Source organism: Dipodomys merriami, unplaced genomic scaffold (genome assembly GCF_024711535.1).
Source record: "Dipodomys merriami isolate MVZ:Mamm:240054 unplaced genomic scaffold, mDipMer1.0.p SCAF_32, whole genome shotgun sequence".
NCBI lineage: Eukaryota > Metazoa > Chordata > Mammalia > Rodentia > Heteromyidae > Dipodomys > Dipodomys merriami.
Window position 1 is genome coordinate 14,293,353 of NW_027204715.1, and position 16,326 is coordinate 14,309,678.

General features: G+C 34.2%; 1 protein-coding gene across 2 annotated transcripts in view; it reads right to left on the reverse strand.

Annotated features, from left to right (window-relative positions):
- Cdh12 (cadherin 12) overlaps window positions 1-16,326 on the reverse strand; it is an 836,266-nt gene that overhangs the window by 462,679 nt on the left and 357,261 nt on the right. The gene's annotated exons all lie outside the window — the stretch shown is intronic.

The following is a 16,326-nucleotide window of genomic DNA, read 5'->3' on the forward strand; positions in this document are numbered from 1 at the left end:
TTGTGTTTTTTTTTTTTACTTGAAATCTGCTATTTAAAGTTTAAACTCAAAGATGTATTTTTAGAGCATAGTTTTATGAACACACTGCATAAAAATTAAGTGAATGCTCATACATATGTACTATGCATACACATATGCTCATATACACACATTCTATACTTGAAGAATATTTTAGTCAAATTCCTTAGAGCTTGCTTATTTTATTACTTTAAGTGGTCAAAATAAGTTCTTTAACCTATAGCTTTATTACCTACGATATCGGGACACTACTTTGAATTTACTTGCTTCATTTTGTAAATGCTATAAGATGTCTATTCTGTGAGACAACTATCAGTGACACATAATTCTACAAGAACAAGACACATTCCTGGATCTTGTATTCCACGCCTGGGAATAAGAGATAGCATTGAGCCTGGCACATAAGCTATCAACCAGTAATGTAAGTACCAGGGTGTGAATGCTCTGTCCTCAAGCTCTAAACTTTAATCCTGGAGGAATATTAAGATGTTGTTGTTAAGTGCAGACTCCATGAATGGGATCAGAACCCTGCTAAGAAACCTCGGAGAACCGTGGTCTACCATCTCGCATATGGAACCCACCCCTAGAAGATACCAGGCACTATGTAATCTACGGGAAACTAGGACTTCCTTCAATCCGATCTACCAGTGCCCTTAACAATTTCCACCATCCAGAACTGTCATAAATAAGTGTCCGATTACATTTTTTTTAATTTTTCAGTCTTGGGCCTGGTTGCTGTTCCTGACCTATTCAACTCAAGGTGAGTGCTCTAACACTGACCCACAGCGCCGCTTCCTGTTTTCTGTTGGTTTATTGGAGATAAGAGTCTCACTGACTTTCCTGCTGGACTGGCCTTGAATCGCTATCCTCAGATCTCAACCTCCTTAGTAGCTAGGATTCCAGGCATGAGCCACTGAAGCCTGGTCAAGTGTCTGATTCTTATATGTGATATGCTACACAGTATTTCCTGGCAGCCGGAATGGTCTAATAGAAGTAATTGTCTTTGGTTTGTGGCTGTTTAGAGGCACTGCAAAGCCTCTTGTAAATATTATAAAATAAACTATATTTAATTTTTTGGAGGGTCCGGTCGTGGGGCCTGAACTCTGGGCCTGGGCACTGTCCCTCAGCTATTCAGCTCAAGGCTAGCGTTCTACCACTTGAGCCAGAACACCACTTCCGGCTTTTTTCTTTTTGCTTATGTGGTGCTGAGGAATCGAATCCAGGGCCTCAGGCATGCAAGGCAAGCGCTCTACCACTGAGCCTCCTTCCCAGCCCTATATTTAATTTTTTATGAATCTGAAATGATAATTTCTATGTTTCACATATATGTTATTTAGTTATTAAATGTAAGGTACTGTGCATGAGGAAATAGGTGGGTAGATAGATCTATCCCCACATTCACAATCACATACTTATGTATATACATACACATATACACACACATCAGTGTATATATGTATATATCTTTTGATTTTTTTCATTTTACTTGTGATTTACTGTTTCAATATTGTTGTTATCTTGCAAAATTTTAATTTATTTTCTTCAAGTTCAGGATAGCCTCAGTATAATTCTCTAATTTAACTCTGAAAAAAGAAATTTGTAAGCCAGGCACCGGTGGCTCACACCTGTAATCCTAGCTACTCAGCAGGCTGAGATATGAGGATCTCCATTCAAAGCCAGCCAGGGCAGGAAAGTCCATGGGACTCTAAAACCGGAAGTGGTGCAGTGGCTCAAGTGGTAGAGAGCAAGCCTTGAGCTGAAGAGCTGAGGGATAGCACCCATGCCCAGAATTCAAGCCCCACAACTGACAAAAAGAAAAAAAAAAAGAAAAAAGAAATGAAATTTGTAAATGCTTTTATATTTTGTTTTCTCTATATCAATAACCCCTGTTTTCAGGGGTATTTGATGTTGGTTTTATTTGTGGAGGGGAAGGGAAAAAATAAATTGTTTAAATAGTGTTACAGGTGGACCCATTGCAACAATGAGATGTGCAAGACATTATGTGGAAAAAAATGAACTTTACAACTTTGGCCGAGCGGGGTGGGAGCTGGGTAGGGGGAGCGGAGGAGTGGAGATGGGAAGGGATTGTAAAAAGAAACAAAGGAGGAGGCAACAATGCTTGACAAGAAATGTACATGTAATTGTAAGGCCTCTGTATGGTATTTTCACCATATATATGTATATATATATATATACATATATATATATATATATATATATATGATATTTAACTATCACTGCCTTGATTGGCTAGTCTTGTTCAGCTTGCACTCTGTCACTTGAGCTACAGTTCCAGCACAGTTTTAGAGAAGTAATCTCATTGAAGTCTCTGCCAAATCTGGCTTCAAATTACTCTAGGTCTCTCACTCCTTAGAGGTTGAGGTTACAGCTATGGGGCATCTTATCCAGCTTTGACTATGCTTTTCATTTTTAGTCAGCCTTAAGATGCTTTGATTTTCTATTTTTTCCTAAATCTGTCCATTTTTTTCCAACATTTAAGAGTTTCTCTATGTCACTGAAAAACTTATGTAGCTAATACTTTAAAAACATGTGAGTGAGTAGGTCATAAAACATTATTTTATTAATTAAGAAGTTCTTTTTTATTGTGAAAATACCGTACAAAGCAGTTGCAATTACATGAGCAAGGTAATGAGTACATTTCTTATAAAGCATTGTTGCTTCCTCCTTTTTTTCCCCTTACCATCCCTGCCCTCTAATACCATATACTCCCCCACCAAAGTTGTAAAGTTTGTTTTTTGTCATAGCATCTTGTAAATATTCTACTTGTATCCCTATTTAAACAATTTGTTTTTGTCCTTTCCCCTCCACAAATTATACAAACATCAAATACAATGAAAGCAGGGGTTATACCATTGGGGAGGGACATACAAAGCAACATAGAAATCATCTTATAAATATATTAGAAACAACCACAAGAAAGAAAAAAAATTGAATCCTTATCTTGGGGTTCATTTTGCCTAGTATCAACTTATCTGACCATTTCTGCTTGTCTCAGACATATACTAGTTATTGCAAATAAGGGAAACCATGGGACTTACGTTTCTTTGGGCTTGGCTTACTTCACTTAATATAATTTTTTCCAAGTCTTTCCATTTCCTAACAAATGGGGCAATGTCATTTTTTCTGCTAGAGGCATAGAATTCCATTGTATATATACACCACATTTTCTCGGTCCATTCATCTACTGAGGGGCATCTGGGTTAGTTCCATATCTTAGCTATGGTAAATAATACTGCAATAAACATAGAAACTTCTCTGAAGGTGAAAGAAGGATGGCCAATAGACACATGAAATGTTCAACCTCCCTAGCCATAAAAGAAATGCAAATCAAAACAAAACTGAGATACCACCTCACCCCAGTTAGAGTGGCTATAATCAAGTACTATAATAACATCAGATGCTGGAGGGAATGTGGACACAAGAGAACCCTATTGCATTGTTGGTGGAAGTATAAACTTTTTCAGCCACTTTGGAAAGTAGTATAGAGGTTCCTCAAAAGACTACACATAGAGATCCATTAGACCCAGCAATCCCACTTTTGGGCATTTAACCTAATAATCACAAACAAGACCATACTAAAGCTGTCTTAAAACATTTTAACAAGTGAACAAATAAATGAACATACATTTTAAAACTGGAGGTATTTTTAAATAACACACATACATATAATAACACATATATACATATACATATATACATATACATATATACATATACATATTTACACAATGTAGGTTTCAAAAAATTCAACTTCTATTATACATTGTTTAAATGGATTTGTTATTATTTAGTGAAAAAATAGAAAATAAATTCATAATGACTATAATTTAAAATACACTATGGATTAAGATTTTGACTTTTTATTCATAAAGGATACACATCATGAAAATTAAAGTAACTTTAATTATCAACAAAATATTTTTGGTGAATTTCATTCGTAAGTTCCTAAATAACCAATGTGGTAGCATACAGCTGTAATCACAACTATTCAGGATGTACATATCACAAAATTTATGATAACAGGTTGGGTAGGGTAAGAAATTAGTGAGACTTCATTTCAATATATAGGCTACCATTGGTTGTGCACATTGTATCTGCTCCATGAGAGTCATAATAGGAAGATTACAGTCTGGGGCCAGCTCTGCCTAAAATCATGAGGCTCTATCCAAAAAATAAATAAATTTAAATGGCTACATTCATGACACACATGTAATTTCCATTCCTCAGAAGTGGCCTTGAATTGAAATTCTAATACTGCTAAAGAAAAAAAAATGTTTATATAAAATAGTGTAGCCTAATATCAATGATAATTTAAATCTATTTTAATTGAATATGATAAATAATTTGGGTTTTTATTTGTAAGGAAAAAAGAAATAATTATATTTTACAAAGTAAATTGAAATTTAGCAGAGAATGGTTTTGTTTTTATAGAAATATATGCTGAGTCCAAAATCTCAAAAGTAGCAGTCTAACTTACATGTAAAATATCAGTATGTGGTGTGTGTGTGTGTGTGTGTGTGTGTGTGTGTGTGTGTGTGTGTGTGTGTGTGTGTGTGTGTGTGTGTGTGTGTGTGTGTATCTGTCTTGGAACTCGAACTCAGGCCCTGCATGTTGTCCTTGAGCCATAACTCTACTTCCAGCTTTTTGGTTGTTCATTTAGCAGGAGAGTCTCTTAGACATTCCTTACTGGGCTTCCTTCAAACTGCAATCTTCAGATCTTACCTTCTTGAGTGGCTAAGGTTACAGGCATCAGCCATCAGAGTTTCTTGTTAAATAATGTTTTAAAATAATGTTGGAATAATGGGATTCAGGTAAAAAGTTGTGTTTTAGCTTTAACATGCAATAGTATAGTTAAGAAGATATATATTTTCAATGGAAGTATAATAGCGTTGAAATATTACTGAGCTTCCTACATTTTCATTTTCAATGATTTCACCGTCTAGGATAGGACCAAATTTTTTTTAAAAAGTGTGAAATGATAAACCATGACAGAGTTTGAGTGTTTTGGAGTAACATACAATGGAAGCTGAGGAAAGGAGTAATAAGTCTGGATGCAGAAAGAGAACTTAAAGAGAGTTGACAACACTACCCAGCCATTGAGTCAATAGGACTTGTGTGTTGTGGCATTTCCTTTAAGAACAAATAATTAAATGATGATGGTGTTGTAACATTTCTTCAGGCCTATTGATCTTATATGAGCAGAAGATAAGTTGAATTAAAATGACAGTGTGACAATGATGACACCTTTCTCTAATCCAGAGGGAATCCAGATGCATAGATTACAAAGATCATTGTCTGAGGCTAGCCTTGTTAAAAACAAAATCAACGACAACAACGTGAGAATCGATTTTTTTGTTTTAATATCATAAAGCCAGGTGCCCATGGCTCATGCCTATAATCCTAGTTACTCAGGACATTAAGTTCTGAAGATTGTGGTTCAAACCAGCCCAGGCAGGAGAAAACCACAAGCCTCTTGTCTCCAATAAACTGGTCAGAAAAACAACACAAGTGGTGCTGTAGCTCAAGTGGTAGAGTGTTAGCCTTGAACACGAAGAGGCTCAAGGGCAGCTCCCAGCCCTAAGTTAATGCCCCAGGACTGTGGCTTTAAAAAACAAACAAACAAACAAAAAAACAAAGACAAATAAACAAAACAGAACCACCACCACCACACAAAAATTTTAGCAAAAAAGGCTGGTGTTGTATCTAAAATGATACAGTGCCAAAATGATACAGTGTGTAACTAGTGAGTGAAAGTCCCTAAGTTCAGACCCAAGCAGTGCAAAACAAACAACAAAAACATTTAGTGTTTCAAAGGAGCATGCCACTGCAATGCTGAAGCACGTTAAATAATGATTTAGTGAGATTCTGTCAGATTTTGTAAAATACAACTGTTCAAAATGTGTGTAGGTCTTAACTAATTTCCACTCATTGAGAAAACCATCATTGGAGTCTTCATTGTGGAAATCAAAACCAGCTGTCATGGGGCATGCTGGAAGACTCAACACTCAGAAGGTTGAGGCAGAAAAATCAAAAATGGAAGGCAGCCTGGGTTGCAGAGCACATTCAAGGTCATCTTTGGACCATTTTAAAACAAACAAACAAATACAAAGAAACAAAATAAAAACCTTGCACTGGTGGCACATGTTTGTAATCTTAATTACTCAGGAGGCTAACATCTGAAGATGTAGTTCAAAGCTCACTGGGACAGGAATGCCCATGAGAATTTTTATCTCCAGTTAACCACCAAAAATCTAAAGTGGTGCTGTGGTTCAAATGGTAGAGCACTAGCCCTGAGCGGAAGAGCTCAGGGACTGAGCCCAGGCCCTGACCACAAGCCCCATGGCTGACAAAATCAAGCAAACAAGCAAACAAAAACAACAAAAGAAAACCCACACATAAAGAGTGTGCTGGCCAGTATTGTGTTTTTAAAACAGATCACATAAAATGTTAGTTTGCAGTATTTTTTCAAAGGAATTTTATGTCACAATATAGTGACATTAAGCATAAAAGCCTGAAAAATTAATTTAAGTAATGGCTATGAATTATAAACTATAAATTTATTTATAGATATTTGCTACAGTATAAAAGTTATTATTTTTTAAATATATACCCAATTTAAAATTTTGCCACTTATGCATCATAAAAGAATTGACTATTTTGACAAACATCTTATTTACTTATCAGGAGCTTCAATGCTGAAACACTTGATACTGCTGAGGTACTATTTATGTTTTAGAGTTAGTACTAGGAAATTAGTTCATAGAATATTTCTCTTTGGGACAATATGCAGTTAATTCTCTAATTAAACCATATGTTACTGCCATACCAAACTCAAGGTTTTGTATTAATACTTATTATTTGAAAAGGTATTATAATAATTAAATCCATCAAACTATTTCATGTGCCTCTTCCTATGTCATAATTAGGATAGTATTTTAGACATATTTATGTGTGTATATTCAATGGGCTTTTTTCCAAACTATTATTGAGGACTCTTTTTAAGTTTTCAGAAGCCTAAATTATTTTATGCCTACTATGTAATAACAGTAAAGTTGAATTAACTTTCATCTTTTATATATTTTTACATAGTGATTACTATGAATAGTTATTTATTCTTTTCATATTACTGACCTTTTCCTTGTATGTTTGTGTGTGTGTGTGTGTGTGTGTGTGTGTGTGTGTGTGTGTGTGTGTGTGTGTGAAATAAAGTAATGCTAAGAAGGGTTAAGAAGTAAAATAAAAGGAAAGGAAAGGAAAAGGGAGAAGCAATTATACAATGCAGAAGTTGTTTTCAGCCAGTAAAATAATTATTGAGAAGAAAGGGCTGCAATCTGACAGGATGAGCCTTCTGTCATGCTGAGATTAGGAGTCTTGTAAAGAATAACAATGAAACAAAAAAAAAGATAATGGAAGAAAATCCTATAAATTTCACTCAGACTTTTTCATAGTGTTGGAAAAGGAATTCAAGTTCTGGGTACAGTTCATGAGTAGGTCACAAAACGAACTCTTCTCAAGATTAATCAAAGCACTAGAGTTGAAGCCATCTATGAATCATTTGAGTCATCTGCCACAGAATTGTGTTATACACTTTTATATTTATTTTAAGAAAATTTATTGGATATCAGAATCAAATGTTATGGATATAACAAGAGATATTACAGTTATAAAAGATTAAGGTTTAGCTCAAAGTCAGTTTTACAAAGCACAGCATCTGTTTAAATGAAAGACATTCACAAAGGTTGATATAAAGCAGATCTTTAGTGAGAAGATTGGATTTTAAAATTATTTTGTAATATTCTAATATTTAAAAACAATGGAAGTATTCTCTACTTATCAAAAGCCTTGCATCAAACATGGCAGGAAAAAAGTTCTCTAGATATGAATTTCTGAATGAAAAGAATCAGAGTCATGAAGGATGAACACATTATGTTTCCAAGAGAGATGAAGAAGAATTAGGAATAACAGAAATAGGAAAACTGAAAACCCATGGAAAAACAGAAGGAAATAATAACAACAACAGCAACCTAGGAAAGAGCCCTATAAACCTAGCTCTTTGGGTGCACAGAAAAGACAAAGTCATAGCCAAAAAGTGGATGTGGTGGTCCTGGTGAAAACAGACTGGAAGCCTAGACACCGGAAAAATCCCACAGATTTTACAAGCCTGAAATGCAGTGTGTGGAAAGGTGTTGTGGAAGGCTGACTTTGGAGAAGAAAGATGCCTTGTAAATTTCTATCCCTCAGAGAAATGTACCCAGTACCGTCTTTAAGAAGGAAACCCATTTCCTTTGAAACCATACCACCCAGTGCACTTGAAAACCATGGATAATAATATTGCAGTGAGCTGGAGAACTCTGCCTGGGAGATGGACATAGGAGGCGCTGGAGCAGAAAAGAAGAGTTTAACATGGACCTGCTAAGAAGTCTATGCATCCGAGACCTCAGGAGCAAAGGGCACAAACTCAATTTTAAGGCATAAAATCTCGTTGTCTAAGGACCATTGGCAAAAAAGAACTACTAATACATCATTTGCCCATCAGCCAAATCTGCCTGTTGACTATGCATAATTTGCTGTGATGTAGGTCTGAATGGTGTCATCTAAATTACTTAGATTCCAGGTCAGTCCACTCCCTTCTGCATTTGCTTATATGCTGTGTGTTTTCTGAACATCCTGAGATTTGCTAGTAGAGTACCACTTTCTGCAGTACAGAAATAAGGTTTCCATTTCCTTCTTTCAAGGCATTGTTTTCTAAGAATGTATATGTTTATTTATGTATCTATATTTCTATAATGCTAGATAAATATCATCCACTATTTTGAAACATGTATTTACTATGATATGCATTATACAAATGCATGGACTCTACATTTTTAATGCCAGTCTACTGAAGAAAAGTGTCAAACCTAAAAATGAAAAATTCTATAATTTACAATAACATTTTAATGTTAAACATTAGTGTCTTTTTGTTTTTTCTCCGAGAATATCAACTATTTGATCTTTGCCACTGTAATATTTAAATACTACCAAATATTGCATGTAGTTAAACATAAAAAATTAAGATCTGTGAGAAGCTGTCAAAGTGTTCATTTGCATTCATGTATGGTTTCTATCATGTCATTCACTGCCATTGTACTTCTTAGACTTTCTGCAGAAAAATCTATTATTATCCTTATATGTTCCTTTGGTGCTTTGCTCTTACAATTTTAAACATTATTTTTATTACTTGTATATTTTATTTGTACATTTCAAATTTTAACTATGATACAATGGAAAAAAGTTTCTTTTCTTTCCTCATTCTATCTTTTTAGAGTCCACTGAGAATTCTGTTTTCTATTCATTTTTTTAAAAAAATTTCAAAACAATTATAAGAATTTGCAATCTCTCTTACTTGTCATCAAGTTCTGAAATTCTTTCAGGAAAATGTACACATATATACAAGAATTATGTCTCAGAAAACAAAAGCTTTATCATTATGTCTCATCTATCCCAATTTCCTTTCATTGTTTAAAATTGAACTTCTTAGAGATATGTATTTAAATACATAGATTTATGAATAGCACAAATTTTCATACACATGCACATACATATTTGGGGAGAGGGAGGGGGAGAGAGCAAGAGAGGGATCTGTGTATATTATATATCAAATGCATCAAAAAAGAGGAAATTTTTTTATCTCATGCTCCCAAAACATCATTAAAGATAGAATAATTTAGTGGGAAGTGAGGATTATTATATCTGATCCCTGAAAAAAAAATGATCTAAATTTGTAAATGTTCCTTGATTCAACGTTCAAAAATGTCGTAGCTTCTCAAAGGCCAATGTGAATCCTGTTATAGGAAATTTCTTGGAAGTGAGGAAAAATTGACAAGTCGTTTGACTAGATAATAAAAATATTTCAGCTCATAAATCCTAGAGACCCGAAGTCTGAAGAATGCCTTCCAAAATGGAATAAAGTTCTTCTATACTCCCTTCCAGCACCACAACCACCCACAATCACCATTTCTCCTGTGGTGGCAAAAGAAATTCCTACAGAATCTGTTGAACAACAATGGAGGGGGAGGGAGGACTTGAGAAAGGATCAGATTCTGTGGTTTTAATAGGATAGGTTTGAGGTACTATAGCAGGCAAATGAAGATGAATTTTGTCAAATTAGAGTGCATGAATACAAATAAAACAATGACACCTGTTGAAATGGCTTAGGAAAGGAGTAAGATTTAGCAAAAGGATAATAAAGAGCCTGAGATTGGGAGGAATGTGTAGCACAGATAAGATGTAATCTCAAAATGGTAACCCCTGTACCCCAATGGAACTAATGTAAGCTAAAAAGAAAGATGAAAGAAGAAAAGAAATTCTGTAGTTAGTGGTTTTGTGAAAGTTGTTATTTACTACATGACTAGAAAGTGAATTGTGAGGGAACAGGATATTTTGCAAATAACATACAAATCAGAACAGAATTCTTAATAGCAGGTCAGAATTGTCTTCCATTTTCTCTGACAATGAACAAGAACTAAGAGATTCTTATTTTTCAACATCAAGGAAGGAAATCATACCTAAACTACATGAGAAATTGTTTAGGAATGAGAAATAGCAATGCTATGAAGAGGTACAGTTCCACATTCTAATTTTAAACGTCATGCTCAAATAAATGCCACTGTGGTAAAATATTATTTAAAGATAGAAAAGATGATTGCACATTATTAATTAAGAGTATTGCAAATCCTATCAGCTGCCTCATATACTTTAAATTCCAAAATAAAGTAAATATATAGGTAAAGTTTGTTAATTTTCCCAACTTTTGTCTCTTTGAGGTATTTCTTTCGGTCTTCATGGGGCAGATTGATAACCATTTTATAATGGGAGCATCTAAAACACTGGAATTTTAGATTGCTTGATTAATGTTGTGAAAGTTTCAAGGGAACTGGCATCCATGTTGTGCCTGTCATGCTCTAATTGCCATAATTTAATCCATGTACCATACTCTCTGTCATGACCATATAAACCTATAAACACAAGGGTGATTTACATTGAGATACTCACTTCAGCTTTGATTAATTTCACTTTGGTGAATGATTTTAGATGACAGCCTCATTTGGATGTAGTGCTGACTCTCATTACTAAACAAATTTGTAATTTGAGGTATAAGTGGGTGATATCTTTCTTTTTGAGGATAAAATTTATTGCCAAAGGTGGATTCTGCTATTGTAAAGTCATAATGCTTTTATAAAATGCGTCCCTGCTGTCTGGGAACTGGAACTGTTAGATAGGAATAAACCTACAGCGCTGATATCAATAAAAAGTAATTAAAGAAAAACAAACATGAGTTCTGTGAGGGTTAGTGGGACATATTATTTCTATCAATTCATCCCATTTGGGTAAAACTATTATTTCACCATTTTCCCATATATTTTATACTGAAAGTACAGGAATTTTTTTTTAATTAACAGTGATTTTTACAGAATTTGGTAAGGCAGTATGATATTTCCGTAAATGCACTAAATGTCTAATGGTAAATTTGGATAAATGGCTTATCTAAAACCTCATATATACATCATTAATTTGTGCTGGGACTAGCAGAATCATTTCTTCTAGTTGTTTTTAAGCATAAAATAACTTTGATACATTTTTGTTGGTAGCAAAAATTAAACTTAGGGCCTCATATTTGTTAGGCAGGCATGCTACCATTTCACCATAATTCCAAAACCAATGAGTGTGAACCATAGTCATCAAACTATGTTAAAAACCCTAGAATTTCTCCAACTATTCTAAGTGTACTTTGAAACCTGGGAGCAAGCTTTTATATGTGATTCCTTCTACCTCACTTCCTCACCTCTGTTAGCCACTGTCTTATTCGTTACTTTTTTCATATCATTTTTCTTTGCTTCCAACTATCAGAGAAATTGTGTGGTATCGTACTTTGCTTGATTTTTTTAATGATTATATATTTAATTGTTTGAGCTATTTTATACTGGTTCTGTAATGGCTGTACTAATTTACTGTTTTCACCAGAAGACTATGGTTCTTCCTAGTCTGGCAAATTTTATTTTTTTTGAATTTGTGATAATAGCCTTTTAAACTAGAATATGATGATAAAATTCTATTTATTAATTGAATAATTCTTCATAACTTGTATTTGTATACATTTAGGCAATGTCTATCCAGATTATAACAATATTAAATAAAATGAATATACATTAAAAAAGTTGATGTAGAAAAGGGAATTCTTGTTCCGGTCTCATTATATCACAATCCAGTTCCCATTCCTCTATGATTTGTAATCTTCTGGATTGCAACATCTGAAATAGCTATGATTAACAGTCTTGGTGATTTGTGATTTTAAAACTATACATATTTACCATATGCAATTTGTCCTTTGTACTTCAATGCTTCAGCCAATGAATGTGTGTGTGTGTGTGTGTGTGTGTGTGTGTGTGTGTGTGCTCGCGTGCTCACGCAAGGCATAATGGCTAATGACACATTGCTAATTTTTCCTAAATTGTGTTATATTCTGTATTTTTACATGCTCTATATTTTTATAGTATCATTATTATTTTAAGATATACATATCACAAATATGGTTTATATGATCTACTTTAAAGATAAATTATTATCTCAGTTATGAAATGATTAAACAACAAAAACTAGACTACACATGGGGCAATTGAGGTAGAGGAGAAACATCTATTTGTCATGGGAAAAATTACCTGTAGCAACTGAAGGAATTAAGAAAAACAGCATTAGCTGGGTGCTGGTGGCTGCTCAGGAGGCTGAGAGCTGAGGATCTCAGTTCAAAGCCAGCGCAGACAAGAATGTCCATGATACTTTATCTCCACCAGAAAACCAGAAGTGGTGCTGTGGCTCAAGTGGTAGAGAATTAGCCTTGAGCTGAAGAACTGAGGGACAGCACCCAGGCCCAGAGTTCAAGCCCCATGACTAACTGACCAAGAAAACAAAACAAAAAAGAAACACAAATGCTTCAATAGTTTCATTTTTCAATGCATTCTTGAGAAATTTAGAAAAGTGCTTAAATAGGCCTTTATTTCTGATTATGTATCTATCTGTAACACATAAGTGGGTACTGGTATTATTTGTACTTTCCTCCTTTATTAACAGACTGAATATTCATTTTCAACATAGTGTCTTGTACATTTAAGTGTTTCAATGGTAGGGGGAAGGGAGAAGTTGGGGAGGTAGGGAGGGAAAGGATGGTAGGGGAAAAACAAAAGAGGAGGTAATGATGTTGGATAGGAAATATAGTCATTACCTTGTAACCCCTCTGGTACAGTATTTTTACAAATATATATATACGTATATATGTATATATATACGTATATATATATACGTATATATATATATATATATATATATATATATATATATATACGTATATATATATATATACAGATTGAAAATACATTTACTACTGACAAGGCAAATGCGAACATGATAGGAAAAAAATAAGAATTAGAAAGCTCTCTAGGTAGGGTGTTCCCATGAGAGAAAGCAAGAGTTTGGGGTTATTGTCAGTTACGTGAATTTCAGTGTTTGCCTAGACCTTTATTTCTATCTCAGTGGTCAGCTGAAAACTAAAAACTGATACATTAGCCGGGCACCAGTGGCTCAAGTTACTCAGGAGACTGAGATCTGAGGATCATGGTTCAAAGCCAGCCCAGGCAGGAATGTTCGTGAGACTCTTATCTCCAATAAACCACAAGAAAACCGGATGTGGTACTGTGGCTTAAGTTTTAGAGCGTTAGCCTGGAGATGAAGAGCTGAGGACATTGCCCAGGCCCAGAGTTCAAGCCCTATGTACGACAAAAAACAAAAACAAACAAAAAAAACCCCTGATATATTGGAAAATATTGAATGAGTCTAGATTGCTTGTTTATTTATGTTCCTGACCAATTATTAACTTAATATTTCAAACAGATGATAATAGCTATTCCATAAAATTTCATCATCGTAATTTGTGGAAAGTAAAAGGAAGGAAAGTAGGAAGGAAGGAAGCTAGAGAGAAGGGAGGTAGAGAAGGAGAAAAGATAGGAGGAAGAATGAATAGGAAAAGGAATCAAATTAGGGCAAAAATATAAATATTTTACTCAGCATGAGAAAAAGCATATGAATATATAAATGAATGTTTTCTTTTGTTTATTATAGTCAACAAGCCTACCATTATATTAACTCTAGGAAAAAATAAAATCTTTGGATTGATAAGCAAAGTGTTTCTTTCTGATGGGAATGGATCACTTAGAAAGCACTTAATTTTGCATTGTTTCATTAACAAGTAAAAATCTTTTAAAAAATTCGCATCATGTTTAGAACAATCAGAAAAACTCACATTATTGCATTTCAGTATGATAATCATTGGTACAACAGTCTACCAGTATAAGGCTTAATAGAGATGCAAATGTGCCTTTGTCATGATGGAAGTTTCTATTTAGAAATGCTTGGTTTCTTGTAAAAGTGTTCTGACCTTGTATGAAATGTCAGATCTTACAAGAATACAAAGGATTGTTGCTTGGTACTTCAATGTATATTTCATTAAATAAATGTTTTGAACTCATGATCAATGATGTTAACTCTGTGACTGAGATGCCCCGAATATCTAAACCTTAAATGTTTTCCTGTGCCAGTAAGCCACTGTTTGCATATCCTATCTATCTATGTCCTCACTGATGGGGAGAGTTTCTTATAAAATGTCAAAGGTAAAAGGTAGGTCTCTGAGTGAATCTGACAAAATTTGGTGTTATCCAGGCAGTTCCATGTTTAGCACCTTCCTATCAATCTAGAGAATTATAAATTTGGATTTGTCACTGAAATAATCCCGCATAAAATAATAGTATATGTACTTTCAATGTTCTATCTCATCTTCAGTGTTAGATGCTCGAGGGCTTGCTAGTAAGTTATAAAAGGGTAAAAAAAATTGCTGCAGAGAAAATTTACTTATGATTTAAAACAAGATTCTTATATTTTATTTTCCAAGCCAACAAATCACTATGTTTTTGTATATGTAAATATAACAGTTTATATTACTGATTTCTAGTTATATAATAACTTTTTACAAAAACTTTAAGCTACTGTAAGCTATGTAATTTGCATAAAATATATTTTTGTAGACAATTTTACACATTAATTTTTAAATCAAAGATATAAATAACCTGTCAATCATAATATAAGAAATAAACTAATAATTGATCTAAACTAATATTTTCAAGTGGAAAATTTAGAGAAGACTAAGAGAAAAATTGATAACCTAACTAAAATAATATGTTGTAAATAAAAAATAGGTCTAAAATAAATTATATAATACCCCTATAGCTTTCTTAAATTTATAAGAGAAATTAGATGATCTTTTCCATGTGGTTTTCCAAATTCATTTAACATTTATCAAATAATTTTATATTTAAGAAGCTATTAATTCATTGAGAAACATATAGTTTGGAGAAGTGCAACAAGTGATATTCCGACTAGCTTGTAATGTGGGAAGAGGGTATTGTATATACATTTGGTGTCTCTTCAAAATTAATTACTATGTATATAATTAATATATTTTCCTCTTTTACAAAGTTTTGGCACAGATAGTCTTTGTTGATATTTTGTTTGTTTATTCTGACCTGAGGCTTAGAACTCAAGGACTAGGCATGACCCTGACATTTTTTGCTCAGGCTAACACTTCTTCACTTGAGCCACAGCTCAACTTCCAGCTTTTTGGTGAATAATTGTACAGAAAGACTCATGGACTTTCCTGCTTGGGGTGGCTTCAAACCACATTCCTTAGATTTCAGCCTCCTAAGTGGCATTGTTTAAAGACACTGGTACCTTTGATTTATTTTCCTAAAGAAAGATGCACTATCAGAGATCCTAGCTGTACTTACTCACACACATAATTGTTGATAAAATAATTGCTCAGTCAAACAAGAATCTCACATATGGAAAGTATTTTTCTTCTCCTTCCTTCCTTCCTTCTTTCCTTCCTTCTCCATTGCTCCCTCCTTCCCTCCTTCTCTCTGTCTGCTGTATCTCTCTCTCTCTCTCCTTTCTTTCTGTTTTTTGTTGTTGTTGTTGTTGTTGTTTCCGGTCATGGAGCCTGAACTCTGGGCCTGGGCACTGTGCCTCAGCTCTTTAGCTCAAGGCTAGCACTCTACCACTTGAGTCACAGCGCCACTTCCGGCTTTTTTCTTATGTGGTGCTGACGAATCGAACCCAGGGCCTCGAGCATGCAAGGCAAGCGCTCTACCACTGAGCCACCTTCCCAGCCCCCTTTCTTTCTGTTTTTAAGAAAACATATCTTTA